This window comes from Chiloscyllium punctatum, chromosome 50 (genome assembly GCF_047496795.1).
Source record: "Chiloscyllium punctatum isolate Juve2018m chromosome 50, sChiPun1.3, whole genome shotgun sequence".
In the NCBI taxonomy this organism is placed as follows: domain Eukaryota; kingdom Metazoa; phylum Chordata; class Chondrichthyes; order Orectolobiformes; family Hemiscylliidae; genus Chiloscyllium; species Chiloscyllium punctatum.
The window spans coordinates 9,558,729-9,573,859 of record NC_092788.1 but is presented as its reverse complement, the minus strand read 5'-3'; positions in this window follow the sequence as shown (position 1 = coordinate 9,573,859).

The following is a 15,131-nucleotide window of genomic DNA, read 5'->3' as shown; positions in this document are numbered from 1 at the left end:
TTGGATTATAACCTGGTATCTTGCCATTTGTAATGTTGTCCAACCCAGTCCAAACCAACACCTCCATATCATAGCTTTTGTTCATTAGCGCCTCTCCAACAAAATACATTTTCCTTATCCCATTTGCTTTTGTTTTGCATATTAATCTTTTGTAAGGCAGTTATGCAATGCCTTCTGGAAGTCCAGAACTAAGACATCTATAGGATCCCCTTCATCCACCATGTTTGTCAGATTATTTTTTTTTCAAAACATAAGTCAAAAAAATAAACCTGATGTATCCTTCAGTAAATCATGTTGACTGCGATGGATTGTGGTTTGATTTGAACATTTCCTGTTCTTAATTCCTTAATTACTGATTCGAACAATTTGTTTTCAATTCCCAACAGTTTGTTCATCACTTGTCATTCCCTAGTGAAGTTGGCTATTCGAAGTTTATCCCTTTCTATAACCTCGACATTCCCTTTCAATTCACAAGGTTGTAAATGATCTACTACAACTGCTGTGTAAGAGGCATGAGTGGCTGAATGAACTCATTATGTTCCTGCTTTACACACGTGATGGGCTGAATATCCTCCCGGTGTTCCTACATTATCTTCTCGATGACTGACATGTCTTGCTCCTGTTCCTGCCGAAGCCACTCAAGGTCTCAATGTCCTTCTTCTGTTGCTCAGTGACAGGTTTGGGGACTTACGGAATCTCCCTGCTGTTAAGTCACATTTCGAGGGCTGAATTGAGCAGGCACGTTGTGTTGCCCACAATGAGTAGCGCAGTGGTTAGCACTACAGCCTCACAGCACCAGTGATCCAGGTTCAATTTCAGCCATGAGTCACTGTCTCACATTCTCCCTGTGCCTGCAAGGGTTTCTATCGGGTACTCCAGTTTCCTCCCAACCCCACGATGTGCAGGTAAGGTGCATTAGTCAAAGAAAATGCCAGGTTACAGAGATTGGGTGGAGAGCTGGGGGGAATAGTGGGACTTAAATGTGGTGGTCTTCGGAGGATTAGTTTGCTCTCGATGAGTCAAATGGCCTGCTTCCACATTGTAGGAATTCTATGTTTAACACCTTCATTGCACAAATCAGTTGAGGGAATAATCTCTGAGTTAATTCCGATCTCCCCAGTGAGGAGATAAATTCTGTACACACTACTCCAGATGTGATCTCACCGAGATCCTGTACATCAGCAGCAGCACTTCACCAGCCTACTGTAAGGTTCCCATCCAGGTTAGAGCTGTCTCAGTTCTTTGGGGGAATACACAGCATTGTTGAAAGATTATTGTCCTTCTCTGCTTCACCAGCATAACGGGAGATCTGGTGAAAATGTCATAATGACACTTGAGAGAAATGGGTAGGACGTGGTGAGATGACATCAATGTTGAGATATACCTCACCAAACATCTCGCCTGAATCTGCCATTAATCTCCCCAGAGCCCATGTCACTCATATTCCACAGAATCTGGTAAGGTGGAGCTCAGAAACAGCAAGTAGAAGCAAACATTTATGGGAGTTATACCTAAAAGACAAAATTGTGATACAAATTCTGTTTATATTACAAAACAGGAAATTACATATTGAAGTTTTGTGGGTACTACAATAAAAATGGGTAGCTTCAAGTAATATCGGAACAGTGTTAACCCAAGTGAATTTTAATGCTGGGGAAATGGATTTCATGAGGGTGTATGAGATGGGTTGCTTTAACAGTATTTTGAGCACCGAGCTAGAGTTCAGACTGTTTTGAAATTGGTGTTGTGTGATCTGAGAACAGAAAAAAATGACAGGAAAACTAACCAGTTACTTAGTGTCTGTCTTCATGGAGGAAATACCAAGTGATCATGGGACTTGTGCAACTAAACGCTAAAATCATCCATGTCAGTGATGAGGTAGTATTTGAAAACATATGTGGATTGAGGATTGATAAGTCTGACAGACCCGATGTAATTCATACTGAAATGTCAGAGAAAGCAGCAGTGCACAGATTGCTTGCATTGAGGATCATTGTATTTTTCCATGTCCAATTTGGAAGATAATGAATGCATTCCAAGGATTTAAGAAAGAAAGAGGAGGGAGAGTGGAGACCTACAGACCAGCTAACCTGTTATCCACAGTAGGGAATGTGTTGAAATTTATTATAAAGAATCTGATATTGGACACTTAGAGAACAATAGCAAACGTCAAGAGAATGATTCTAGATTTCTGAAAGGGTAGTCAAAATTTGCAAACTTTTTGTTTGAAGATAACCCTTGTGAATGTAAACAATGGAAAACCAGTGAATATGCTATAGTTGGATACTCAGGAGGATCTTCAAGAACTCATGCAGTATGTTAACAGAGAGGGGGGAAAAAGTACACTAGGAGAAACATACGCAAATTGAGCAAGGTAAAAGTTAGGTATGATTTTATTTAAAGAGAATCAGTATATAGGCGTTGTAGAGCTCCATGCTCTCTCTCCACGGATGCTGTCTGACTCACTGTGATATCTACCACGTGTGGGTTTCAGTACAGATTGCAGCTTCTACAGTAATTATTCCGACTAGAAGTAAAGACATTCTGCACGAGTTACACAGAGTGTTGGTGACACTGTACCTGGAGTATTGTTTACAGATCTGATGTCCTAATCTAATTACAATTTCTGACAGAAGAGAGTCTATTGGTCGGTTTCTGAAGAGATTATTAACAAGAGTTATAAGTGTGAACTGTCAAAGGAAAAGGTAAGAGAAAACAAGTGCAACTTCGTTACAGTCTGAACCCAGAGAATGCAGCCTTACAGCAGGGAAGTGACAGAACTATGAAGCAAATACATTAGCTCTGTCTTCACAGAAGAAGTAAAAACAAACAAGTCAAATCTTCCCAGCAAGACTGGGAAGCCTTAGTCTCGAGAGATAAAGAATGAGATTGATAAATAAATGTATTGAGATAAATTATTGGGACTTAATGTATGGTTGAACTCAGCATACAGATGGAAGGTAAGAAGACAAAATCCAATACCAGAGCATTGTGCTTAAATAAAGGAGACTACAATAGGATGAGGGAGGAGTTAGCTAAAGTTGGCTGGAAGAAAATGCTTTAAGGTGGAACCGTTGATGAACACAGCCTGGCTTTCAATGCAATATTTCCAAGTGCTCAGCAACAGTATATAACAGGGAAATGGAAGGACTGAAGGAAAATAGTAATCTGTCGTGGATGTCTCAGAAAATAAGGGAAGCTATCAAATAACTGGCATAAATAATGACAAAGACCACTGGGAAACTAAAAGACTTGGAAAAATGTAAACGTCAAAAGAAAGCAACAAAAAAAAAACTGTCAAAAGAATAAGATAGATTATGAGAGTAAACTACCTCAGAATATAAAGACAGCTACCAAAAGATTCTATAAATATATAAAACAAAAATAGTGGCTAAGGTAAGCAATTGTCCTTTAGAGGGTGGGAAGTGAGATTCAGTAATGGGGTATGAGGAAATGGCCCGAGGATTGGAGCCCATATTTTGTCAATCTTGTCTGTGAAATACATTAGTAACATGCCAGTAATTGTCAAAGCGATGAAGGTAGGTGAGGACCTGGAAACAATCATTCCCACCACAGAGATAGTGTGGAGCAAGCTAATGGAGCTAAAGGTGCATGCGTCTCCTGGTTCTGATGGAATGCATCACAATTTACTAACAGAGGTCGTGGGAGAAATAATAAATGCGTTTGTGGAAAATTTTCTAAATTCACTGGACTCTAGTGCAGTTCCAGTAGATTGGAAAACAGGAAATCAGACACCACAGTTTAAAAAGAGATATCGACAAAGGTGGGGAACTATAGACCAGTTAGCCATTAAGTGTAGTGGGGAAAATACTTCAATGCGTAATCAAGGAATAAATAGCAATGCATCTCGACAGGAATCGTCCCATTGGGCTGACATAGCATCAGTTCATGAAAGGCAAGTCATGCTTAACTAATTTACTGGAAATCTATGAAGACATTATGACCACGGATACACAGTAGATGCGGTGTACCAAGATTTACAAAAGGCATTCGACACAATACCGCCAAAAAAGCTGCTGCATAAGGTAAAGATGTGTGGTATTACGGGTCATGCATTAACATGGATAGAGGATTGGTTAACTAACAAGAAGCAATGAGTGGGAATAAATGTGTGTTTTCTGGTTCCTGATCATTGACTAGTGGTATGCCTCAGGGATCAGTGCTAGGATTACAATTATTCACAGCTTAAATGGACGATTTGTAGTTGGACACCACGTGTAGTGTTTCAAAGATTGCAGATAATACTAAATGAGTCTCAGAGCAAAGTATGCAGTATAAAGTAAACTTTACGAAGGAACATAAATAGTTTAAGCTAGTGGGCAAAGGTCTAGCAGATGGAGTACAATTGTAATAAATGTGAAGTCATCCATTTTGGTCGGAATACCAGTGAAAAGGACTATTACTTGCATGCTAAAACAAATACAGCATGTTTATGTGCAGAGGGACTTGGGTGTCCTTGTGCATGAATCACAGAAGTTGGTCTGCAGGTGCAACAGGTAGTTGACGAGGGAAATAGAATTGCTAAAGGGATTGAGTTTAAAAGCAGGGAGGTTATGTTGCAGCTGTACAAGGTGCTGGTGCGACCACACCTGGAGTATTGTGTGCAATTTTGGTCTCCTCACTTGAGAAATGATGTCCTGGCACTGCCGTGGATACAGAGGAGGTTCACGAGGTTGGTTCTGGAGTTGAAGGGTTTCGCTTATGAGGAGAGACAGTGTAGACTGGAATTATATATTGATTGGAATTTGAAAGAATGAGGGAGGATCTGACAGAAACATATATAATTATGAAGGAAATAGATCAGATATAAATAGAGAGGACGTTTCCAGTCGTAGGTGAAACTAGGACAAGAGGGCAAAGTCTCAAAATTAGGTAGAGCAGATTCAGGACTGAATTCAGAAGGAACGTCTTGACCAAGAAGTTTGTGAATCGGTGGAATTCCCTGCTGAGTGAAATAGTTGAAGCTTTATCATTGAATGTGTTTGAAGCTCAGATCGATAATGTTTTGAGCAGTAAAGGAAGTAATGGTTATGGTGAGCGGACGGGCAAGTATAGTTGAGGCCATGAAATGATCAGCCATGTTCTTATTAATTTTCCTAGTTCTTATGTCATGGGTCGACATGAAATGGGAATCATATTTGAGAAACCGACTGGTCTATACATACAGTGAAGCAATGGATGCAGTGCATTTGGATTTTCAGAAAGATTTTGGTAAAGACTCTGGCCTCGTATGCAAAGTCAAATGTTACAGGGTTGGGGCTAAAATATGAACATGATTTTAGAATGGGAGAGCTGACAGGAAACAGTGAACAGGAATTGAACATTCTGTTTTGAAGTGCAAGGATCTTTGGGTGTCGCAGGGATCGGTGCTTTGGCTCCAGCTATTCCCAATACATCACAAACATTTGGTTGAGAGAATCAAATACAGTGTAACCCAGACTGTTGACGGCACTAAATGCTGTCGGATTGTGAGTGGGCGAGGAGTATATTAAAGAAACGCTCTAAAGTGATTGAGACAAGTAGAGTGAATGGGCAAATGCGTGGCAGATGAAAAGCAATGGGGGTGGATGTGACCGTGTTTATTTTGGTGGAAACAATAGAACAGCAACCGATAATTTGAAAATGGATTGGGCGAAACATTTTGATCTTTAAAGTGATTTATGCCTTTTTTGGTTTCTTCTCCGCAGACCTCCATGGTCAGTGCAGGCCAGTGAGTTCTGAAGCCAGAAGTCAATACTGGGAATGATATTGGCACACTAACCAGTGTACACAGACCCACCAAGTTGGTAGCGCAGCATTGAAAAGTTCCGGATCTCCCTGTACAACAGTCATGAAAGCAATATTGCAGAAACACAAAACAGGTAGGAAGGTAAAGGGTGTGTTGACCATTATTTCAGGGGGATTTGAACACAGGAGTAAAGGTGTCTTACTGCAACTGTACAGGCCCTTGGGGAGACGCCCATCTCGAACATTATGCAGTATTGTGTGCAATGTTGGGCTCCTTACTAAAAAAAAGGACAAACATGACATTGAGGGAGAGCAGTGAAGGATGACCAGACTAATCTCTGGGATGACAGACTTGCTGAGGGAGCAGAGTTTGGGGCGACTGGACCTGTATTCCTTGGGCTTTAGGAAAATGAGTGGAGATCTCAATGAAATATTTAAAACATGACAGGGCGAGACAGATTGGAAGCAACGATGATCATTCCCCTGGCTGTGTTGTCTAAGACAAGAGGTCACAGTATTAGGTACAGGCAGGCCGCTCTGTACTGAGATAGAATGGTGCACTCAGAGAGTGGTGACCCTGGGAAATTCTATACCGCATCAGGCTGTGGAAGCTAAAACACGGGATATAAATAAGGATTTCTAGACACTAAACGGATCAGTAAACACTGGGGTACGGCTGTCACAAGCTCAGAGATATTAGGAAGGAGGTCTCAGCGGGGTCAACAGGACTGTGCTTCCCGTTCCCTTTTCCAATACTGAGGCTGCAGCTGGGTGTTCTGTCGGTTTTACACTTCCAAACCGCGGAGCACATCAGTGCAACTTAGTATCTTGCTTGACAGGTTAAAAGACCATTGAAGAGTTTATCACATGTCTGTGTGTCTGGAGTCACTTTTAGGTCAGGCCAGGAAAGCATGGAATTCACCAGAACAGAATTCACTTCCATAAAGTACATTGTGGAAGCGAACTGAAGTTTACAATCGACATTGATTTCAGGATCACTGTTCCTGACACCAGATTTTAAATCTCGATATTTTATTAGTTGTAGTTTTGACTTCCACCATCTGCCTGACCATTAGCCTGATCTGGATTAGTAATCCAGTGCCATTTCCACAGCAGCACCATCTCTATATGGGGACCTATTAGAAACCACACTGAGCAGGTAGTCAGAATAATCTCCATTCCAGCCTCACAGGTCATATTCATCTTTAAAATAAGCATCCATCTATCAAAATGCCTATGTTTAATTCTTTCAATCTCAACATAAGTCTGACCTGTTTACTTCTTAATGCCTCTGAACTGCTGTCTACATATCTCTGGTACCAATTCATGAGCACTTAAAATAGATTGTTTGACATCTTCAGGGTCTCTTGACGCATCTGACACCAGAGCAAATACCTCACTCGCCCTCCCTACCAGTTTAGTCTGAACTAGCATTACCCATAATTACTTGGACCATTCCATCTGCCTCGCCAAGTTTTCAATGAAACAAAGAAGGCTTCAAAATCTTTCTCATCAAAATGTGGCAGCGTTTTGACATAGCTGTATGTATCACCAATTCCCTTTTAATCTCAATCCTGTTACTTTGACTTTGTTGACTAAATCGTACCTTCAAGTTCAACTTCTCACTCTTTTTGCTCAACTAAAAACCTTCTCTCTCTCTTTTCTCCTTTTTTTCTCTCTTTGCTCAGATACGAACCTTCTCCCCTTTTCCCCTCTCTCACTTCTCTCTTGCTTTCTGTTTCTTCTCTCTCTTTCTCTCTCCTTTGTTTATCTTTAAACTCCATTTTCCTCAATTATAATTTAAGTTTTTCTCAGTCTACTGCACTTGTCTGTTTCGCTGACACACCTTAGCTTTTGAGTAATTCCCTGACAATTTAGCTTTACTTTTGTCCTTGGTTAATCGCAAATCTATGTTCTTTGCTAATTCTAAAGATTTGGATTTTATTTTTCTTCCTAAACTTCCTTGGAAAAATTGAGAATCATCTTCAAACCTCTCTTAATTTTTTAAGAACCATTTCTCTAACTTTTAATTTAACCAATCACAAGTCTTCGAAATTGTACCAGTTGTCTTACTGACGTTTTATTTAAAGATCTTGGACACCAACGTTCAAATGTTTTAATATACTGTGCATTTTCTCATCCCTCAAATCTATTCAAAAATCTACCCAAATGTCAGTTTGGATCTGCCTAAACCTGTTCAAATCGCGGAAGAAAGCCCCCCAAACTGTTACAACACAGGATTAACCGCTCTCCTAATTTAAACCAACCACACAGAAAAGGTTCACCTCATGTCCTAATATCTTAAGTGTCGAGAGGCAAAGATCCATTTACAGAGTCACGATTTAAAGTAAAATTAACAATTTTGTTCTTTAAGTCCATCAGAGAATAATAAAATAAACAACTATTTAGAAATACTTTGGGTTAAACGTATCTTTTACCTCCAACTCTCCAATACTGGTCAGATGAAACAAAAACCCCGATAAAGGTTACAAAAAATATAATCATGTTTCAAAACCAGTCAGCTTTGTCGATTCTCCTTTGTAGAGTTTGTCTGTAGATTTTACTCACGGTCAGCTTTGATGTTCTGCTGTGCAAACGTCTTATATACAGTTGCCTTCAGGAAGCTCTTCAAGTCGCTGTCTATTTTTGTGGATATCTTTAGTAGTTCTCCTCCTAAATGTTCAAAATATCCAGTTTCATACCACAACGCATCGGATAATTTCATTGATATTGATGCCATCAAATACATTATATTTCATTCTCGATTTGATTTCAGTCTGTTGGTGCATAATTTAAACTGTCTGGGTGAATTTGTATTTGATTTTGTTTCATGGCAACTCAGCATCACTATTGGTTTCACAGACAAATGTTACATTTTAACTTCTTTCAGAACACGTTGTACCAGTTTCCTGTCTCCCTTAACGGGAAAGTATACCTCTACACTTTCATAACAATATCTTTTTTTCTGCCCTGCATAGCTTTTCATAAATTTGATCAACTTAGCAAGTTCACATAAACGTATTTTCTGTTCTGAAAAAGACCCATCTTCTCTCATCCTTCCATTGCTTATGACTTTCTTTCCAGTTATCATTCCAATTACTTACAATGTTACTGGCATTCTTCGACAAAGTACTACATTGTGTGTGTGTGTGTGTGTTTCTCTTCGGAATAATCATCTTTAGTTGCACTAAGACGAAAGAATGAGATGTAATCACACCCATATGAAGGAGTAAAATTGCAACGTTTCCAAGTTTTCTGATATCAAGGAAGATGCTGAAAAATCTCCTTTATTCATTGATTGGGAAAGTGAACAAATGACGTTCATGGGCCAAACAGAAGTAATTTACTGAACATTTACTGGGGTCATCGAACGACCAGATATTTAATTTTCTCCTGGGAGTTTAAATTTAGCTTTGTTTCAAGTCTGAGTTACATTTTTTTTATCAAAATGCAATCATCATCGGTGACAAAACCAGATGTTGCTGGAAATACACAGTAGTTTTGGCAGTATCTGTTGTGAGAATGCTGATTCGACACAGCATAGCGGAATGTGTGTGGGTTGTTAGATTTTTGCCAATAGCGTTCAGCGACGTGCCGGTTAAGTACATTGGTCATGGGTAAATGCAGAGTAATAGAGTAGGGGAATCGTTCAGGGTGAGTTACTCTTCGGAGGCTCAGCATGGACGTGCTGTGTGAAATGGCCTGCTTCCTCACTGTAGGGATTCTATGATTCTATGATTTCTTCATAAAAAGATCGGTCGGTGCCAGGATCAAGAATGCCTCCGAGCATGCTCAGGGCATAGTGAATTGGGAGAGGAAACAGTCAGCAGACGTCGTTCACATTGATATCGATGACATCGGTAAGAAGAATGAAAGGTTGAAATGTCTGGCAAAGAAAGTTCCGGAACAGGTGGGAACTGTACAAAAATGAAAGTGTGCACCTTAACTGGAAGGGCCCCAACATCCTGGAAGGGAGGTGTGATCGTGTAACTCAGGAGGCTGGGAACCAAAGCAGCAGGTCAGAAACTGAACAGAAAGTAGAAGGTGGTCGAATTAACAAGCAGGGCCAGTACAATGACCATGCTGAGGGAAACAATTAAAAAATATGAGTAAAAAGTTGGAGTAAACGATAGGCTCACTGTTATTGGGGATCAATAAAAAAGGATGGAGAGCCTGTGGACAAAAGTATTTAAAAAAGACATATCAATGGAACTTATGTAAAAAAACAATTTTAACGAAAAGCGTGCAGTATTTGGAATAAAATTAATGAGCTGATTGCTCAAACAGAGACAAGTAGATATGGCATGGTGGGGATTAATGAAACGTGTTTACAGGAAGGTCAGGACTGCGGTGTTAAATGTCCATGGGTACAGTAGATGGAGTGTCTGCATTGGTCAAGGGTAATGTCAAGGTTGTATTAAGATATGATATTAACACGTGGGACAAAAATGATGAATCAGTCCGGTTCGAAATAAAACACATTTAAAGAAACCCATTGGGAGGAGCATTTCCAGCCCACAAACTCCCATCCCGGCAAACTACTTTCAAAGTAGGGAATAGCATGATCCAGGGAATAATGATGGCTTAAGACAAGGGCACACGAGTGATGATGGGTAATTTGAACATGCATATTGACTGGATTAATCAATTTGCAAGGGGAGGCACAAAGAACGACTCATCCAATCTATAAGGGATTATTTATTCGATTAACGTGTCATGGAATCAACCAGAGAACCGACTTTGGTATTGCCTAATGAGGAAGGAGTGATAAATCATATTGTCGTAAGGATCATCTTAGAAAGAGTGGCACAGCATGCTGGAGGTTCACATTCAGATTGAAACAGTGAAGACAGTCACATACGAGAGAGGTTTAGTGTTGGGCAATGTCAACTTTACTGGCCTGAGGAAGCGATTTGCCCAAGTAGACTTGGCAAAAACATTAAAGTGCAGGACGGCTGAATAACAGTGGTAACTACTTCGGGAGATAATCAAAACACCTCAATTGAAGTGCAATCTTTAGCGGATAAGGAATTGTAAAAAGATGAAAAGTGATCCATAGCTTAACAAGGAAGTCAACAATAACACGACAGTGATGGCCTGGTGGTATTATCGCCGACTGCTCATCCAGTTAATGTTCTAGGCACTCGGGTTCAAATGCTGTCACATTCAATATGAACCTGAAATTAAGAGTCTATTGATGATCATGAAAGCATTGCTCATTGTTAGAAACAGCCATATATTTCACGAGTGTCCTTTAGGGACGGAAACCATCATTCCTACCTGGTCTCACCTATGTATGACTACAAATCCACACAAATTTGGTTAAATCTTAACTGCCCTCTGGGGATGGACAATAAGTTCTGTCTAACTGAGCGACTCCCTCATCCTATGAATAAATTAAAGAAAAACGCTTTAAATACCAGCAAACAGTTACTAAAAACAACATCAAAATGGCTATGAAGCAAAATGTGTAGAAAGCTTAAGAATTGATAAATAACATTTCTCGCAGAAGACAAAAAAGTAAAAGAATGTTAAAATTAAATATTGGCGTCTTAGAGGATGAAAACAGTGAGATCAGATTACTTACAGTCGGCAACAGGTCCTTCAGCCCAACGATTCCACACTGCCCAACCAAAGCGCAACCCACCCATACATTTACCCCTTACCTAACACTACAGGCAGTTGAGTATGGCCAATTCACCTGACCTGCACATCTTTGGACAGTGGAAGGAAACCCACACAGAGAACGCACAAACTCCACACAGTCAGTCATGAGGCGGGAATTGACCCGGGGTCTCTGGCGCTGTGAGGCAGCAGTGCTAACCACTGTGCCACGAGATAGCAGTGGTCAACTCAGAAATGGCATAGGCAAAACCAACACTTCCTGTTTTCACATGGTTTTTAAGGTTTCTTTTTTAACGCTGCAAAAGTTTGTTTCCGTTTCGAAAAATTAAACATTTTTTTAAAAAAAATAAGGAGTTGTGCCTTCATTCCGGAGAGTCTTGTCTGTTTTCTGCTCAGGAGAAGACTTTTCTGCTAGGAATATATTGAAGATGAATATTTATATTGAGATAATTAGTTAAAGGGTTGATTTTATCTAATTTTTAAATGTTGGTGTGTATATGTTTTTTTTCTTTCCATTTTAACATTATTATCTATAGGTAATGAAAGGTAACATATAAATAAGGTGTTGTGAAAAATCCTGCTTCTAGGCATAATGTTATTTAGGCCACAGAGAGGTTGGAAAGAAGATTTAGAAAAAAGGTACTACCCAGCAAAGCAGTCCGATAAATGGTGACTGTCAGGAAAGATAAGAAGGTACTTCAATGTCTCCGGCGACTATTCCTCTATCAAAAAGATTTTCACTTTTTGGAACTGTTGAAGAAGGTAGTCTTTCTGAGGAAAATGGAACAGCCGTCAGTTATTGGACTGAAGGCACGATTTTTATATTAGGCAGCGTTAGAGAATATTTAGAAGAATTATTGCTACAGTGGGATTTTCAGTCAGAGGCATCCGCAGGAGATTCTGTGGCAGTGAGCATGAGTTTAGGATGGTTTGTGCTATGCTTAAGAATTGCTCTAAACTTTTCAAGCACATTGTTAAAGGTGAGACTGAGTAGTCAAAGATTGTTGTACATATTGGTAGGAATGACTTTTTAGGGAAAATATTAATGCAGTACAGGGTGAATTTAAGAGGTGAGGTAGATTAAAAATAAAACTTTAAAAGTATTAATTTGTGGTTTACTGCCAATGCCAGCCCCAAACGGTGGAGGAATGAAAGTTTAAAGGAGAAAAATCAATGGCTGAAGAGCTGGGTTGTTGTTGAGGGATTTAGATTTTTGGAAAATTGGAATGTGTTTTGGAATAGAAAACAAATGTTCAAAAAGGATTGGTCTAATCTAAACTGGAAATCAACCAATATCTTAGCAGGGAGATTTGCTCACTCTATATAGGGAGGCATTATATTGATAGGGAAGGCTAGGGGGTTATTCTAATTGGCAGTGTTAATGGACGGATGGATGGAGAAGGTTATTAATGTGAATAGAGCATGTCCATGAGAGAAGAAAGATGAAAGAGTCAGAGTATACACTAATTCTGAAGCACTAAGTTGCATTCATTTCAATGTAAGGGGTCTTTATGGGGAAGGTTGATGAACTCAGGGCATGTTTAAGAACATAGGATTGGGATACATATTTATTACTGAAAGTTGGTGAAGAGGTGTTCAAGTCGATAGTGTGGTGCTGGAAAAGCACAGCAGGCCAGGCTAGATTGGCCAGGCTAAATTGCTCCAAGTACCCTGGGATGTGTGGGCGAGGTGAATTAGCCATGGGAAATGCAGGCTCAGAGGGATAGGGGAGGGGTTTGTCCAGTGGGATACTGTTTAGAGGGACGGTGTGGCCTCAATGGGCCGAAAATCCTGTTTCCTCACTGTAGGGATTCTATAATTTCAATGGCGTTCTCTTTGATTGGCAACTTTCGACAGGACCCTACCTACATGTCTTGCCCTGATTTGTCTTGTCAAAATGCAACACCTCACATTTATCTAAAATTAACTCCATCTGCCACCCCTTGGCTCACCTAATCAAGTTTCCACTTTGTTCTGAGATATCATTATTCACTGTTGACTACACCACCAAATTTGGAATTATCTACAAACTTACTGATCATACTTCATATACTCAAATGCAAATGATTTGTATAAGTGACAAGAGGCAGTGGACTCACTATTGACTTTTGTGGCACACCACTGGTCACAGATCTCCAACTTCAATGAACAAATGTCCACTGTCGTGACCAGTCTCCAATATTCAAGAAAATTTTGGATCTAACAGGTGAGATCTCCCTGGATCCCAGGCAGTCTAACCTTGCTAACCAGTCTACCATGTAGAACATTTCGGTTTTCTGACTGAATTCCATAAAGACAACATCCACTCTCCTGCCTTCATCAATCATCTTCATCACTTCGTCAAAAAATTCCACCGAGTCAGTGAGACGTGATCTCCAATGTACAAAGCCCTCATCAGTCCTTGTCCTTCCAAATGCATATACATCCTTTCCCTCAAAGTCCCCTCCAACAATTTAGTCACCATTGATGTCAGGCTCACCAGTCTATAGTTACCTGGTTTTTCGTTCCTTTCTTAAGTAATGACACTATGTTAGCAGCCATCCAGGCTTTTGACACCTCACCTGTGGAAATCAATGATACACATATATCAGCAAAAGGCTGAGCAATCCCTTTCCTAGCTTCCCACAATATTCTGGGATACAACTGATCAGGTCCCGGAGATTTGTTCACCTTTATGTGTTTTACAATGTCCAACACCTCCTTGTAATATAGATACTTTTCAAGATATCACTATGCATTTCTTCATTTTCTCACTCTTGAAACATCCTCCACATTAAATACTGAGTTTAAATACTTGTTTTATATCTTTCCCATCTCTTTTGTTTCCACTCATAGGTAGCCTTACTGATCTTTAAGGTGCCCTATTTTCTCCCTAGTTAATCTTTTGACACTAAAAGATTTGTAGAGATTCGTCAATACCTCATTAACCCTATTTCTAAAGCCAACCCGCGTTCACATTTTTCTGGCCCGATTTCACCGTTGATTATACACTTACTGCCCTTATACTCCTCTGGGGATTCACTTGATTTCAGCTCTGTTAACCTGACATATGCCTCCTTCATTACCTTGACCAGAGCATCAATTTATCTGGCCATCCAGCATTCCCTGCTCCCACCAGACTTCCCCATCTCACTAATAGGAAAACGTTGGCTCTGGACTCTCTGGATCCAAGTTTTTATGGCCTTGCATTTTCCAACCATCCCTTTACCTGTGAATAGGGTATTCCAATCAGCCTTTCACAGGGCTCACCTAACACTTTCAAAATTGGCCTTGTTCAAAGTTAGAACTTTAATGTTTACATCAGGTATTTCGTATTCCACAACTAATTTACAACTAATATTCATGTGTAAAAGACTTGAAATTTTAAATAAACATTTCCTGCCCCTATGTAACAGGCTCGAGAGGCTGAATAGGCTCCTCCTGTCCCTGTATAACAGCCATTAAATGACACAGCAACCCCTGGATTATGAGCAGCCGTTAAACTGTATCTGATGGAGGTCCATCCCTTCTCAGTTACTGAAACACAAATAACACAATGTACTCCAGGTGTCCTCTCAGTGACACCTCATACAGCTGCAGCGACAAATCCTTTTATTTTGAATGATTTTGTTTGCAAAACGTGCTAATGTTCCAGCGTTCCACCTTTTCAAGTAGCAATAGGCTAATATGGACTGAATGCCCTTCTCCTTTCCTTCTGTAAGAGGCCCATAGGGTCAGAATTGCTTTGGCCTGTTCCTGAGCAGCAGTCGCAGTGCTCT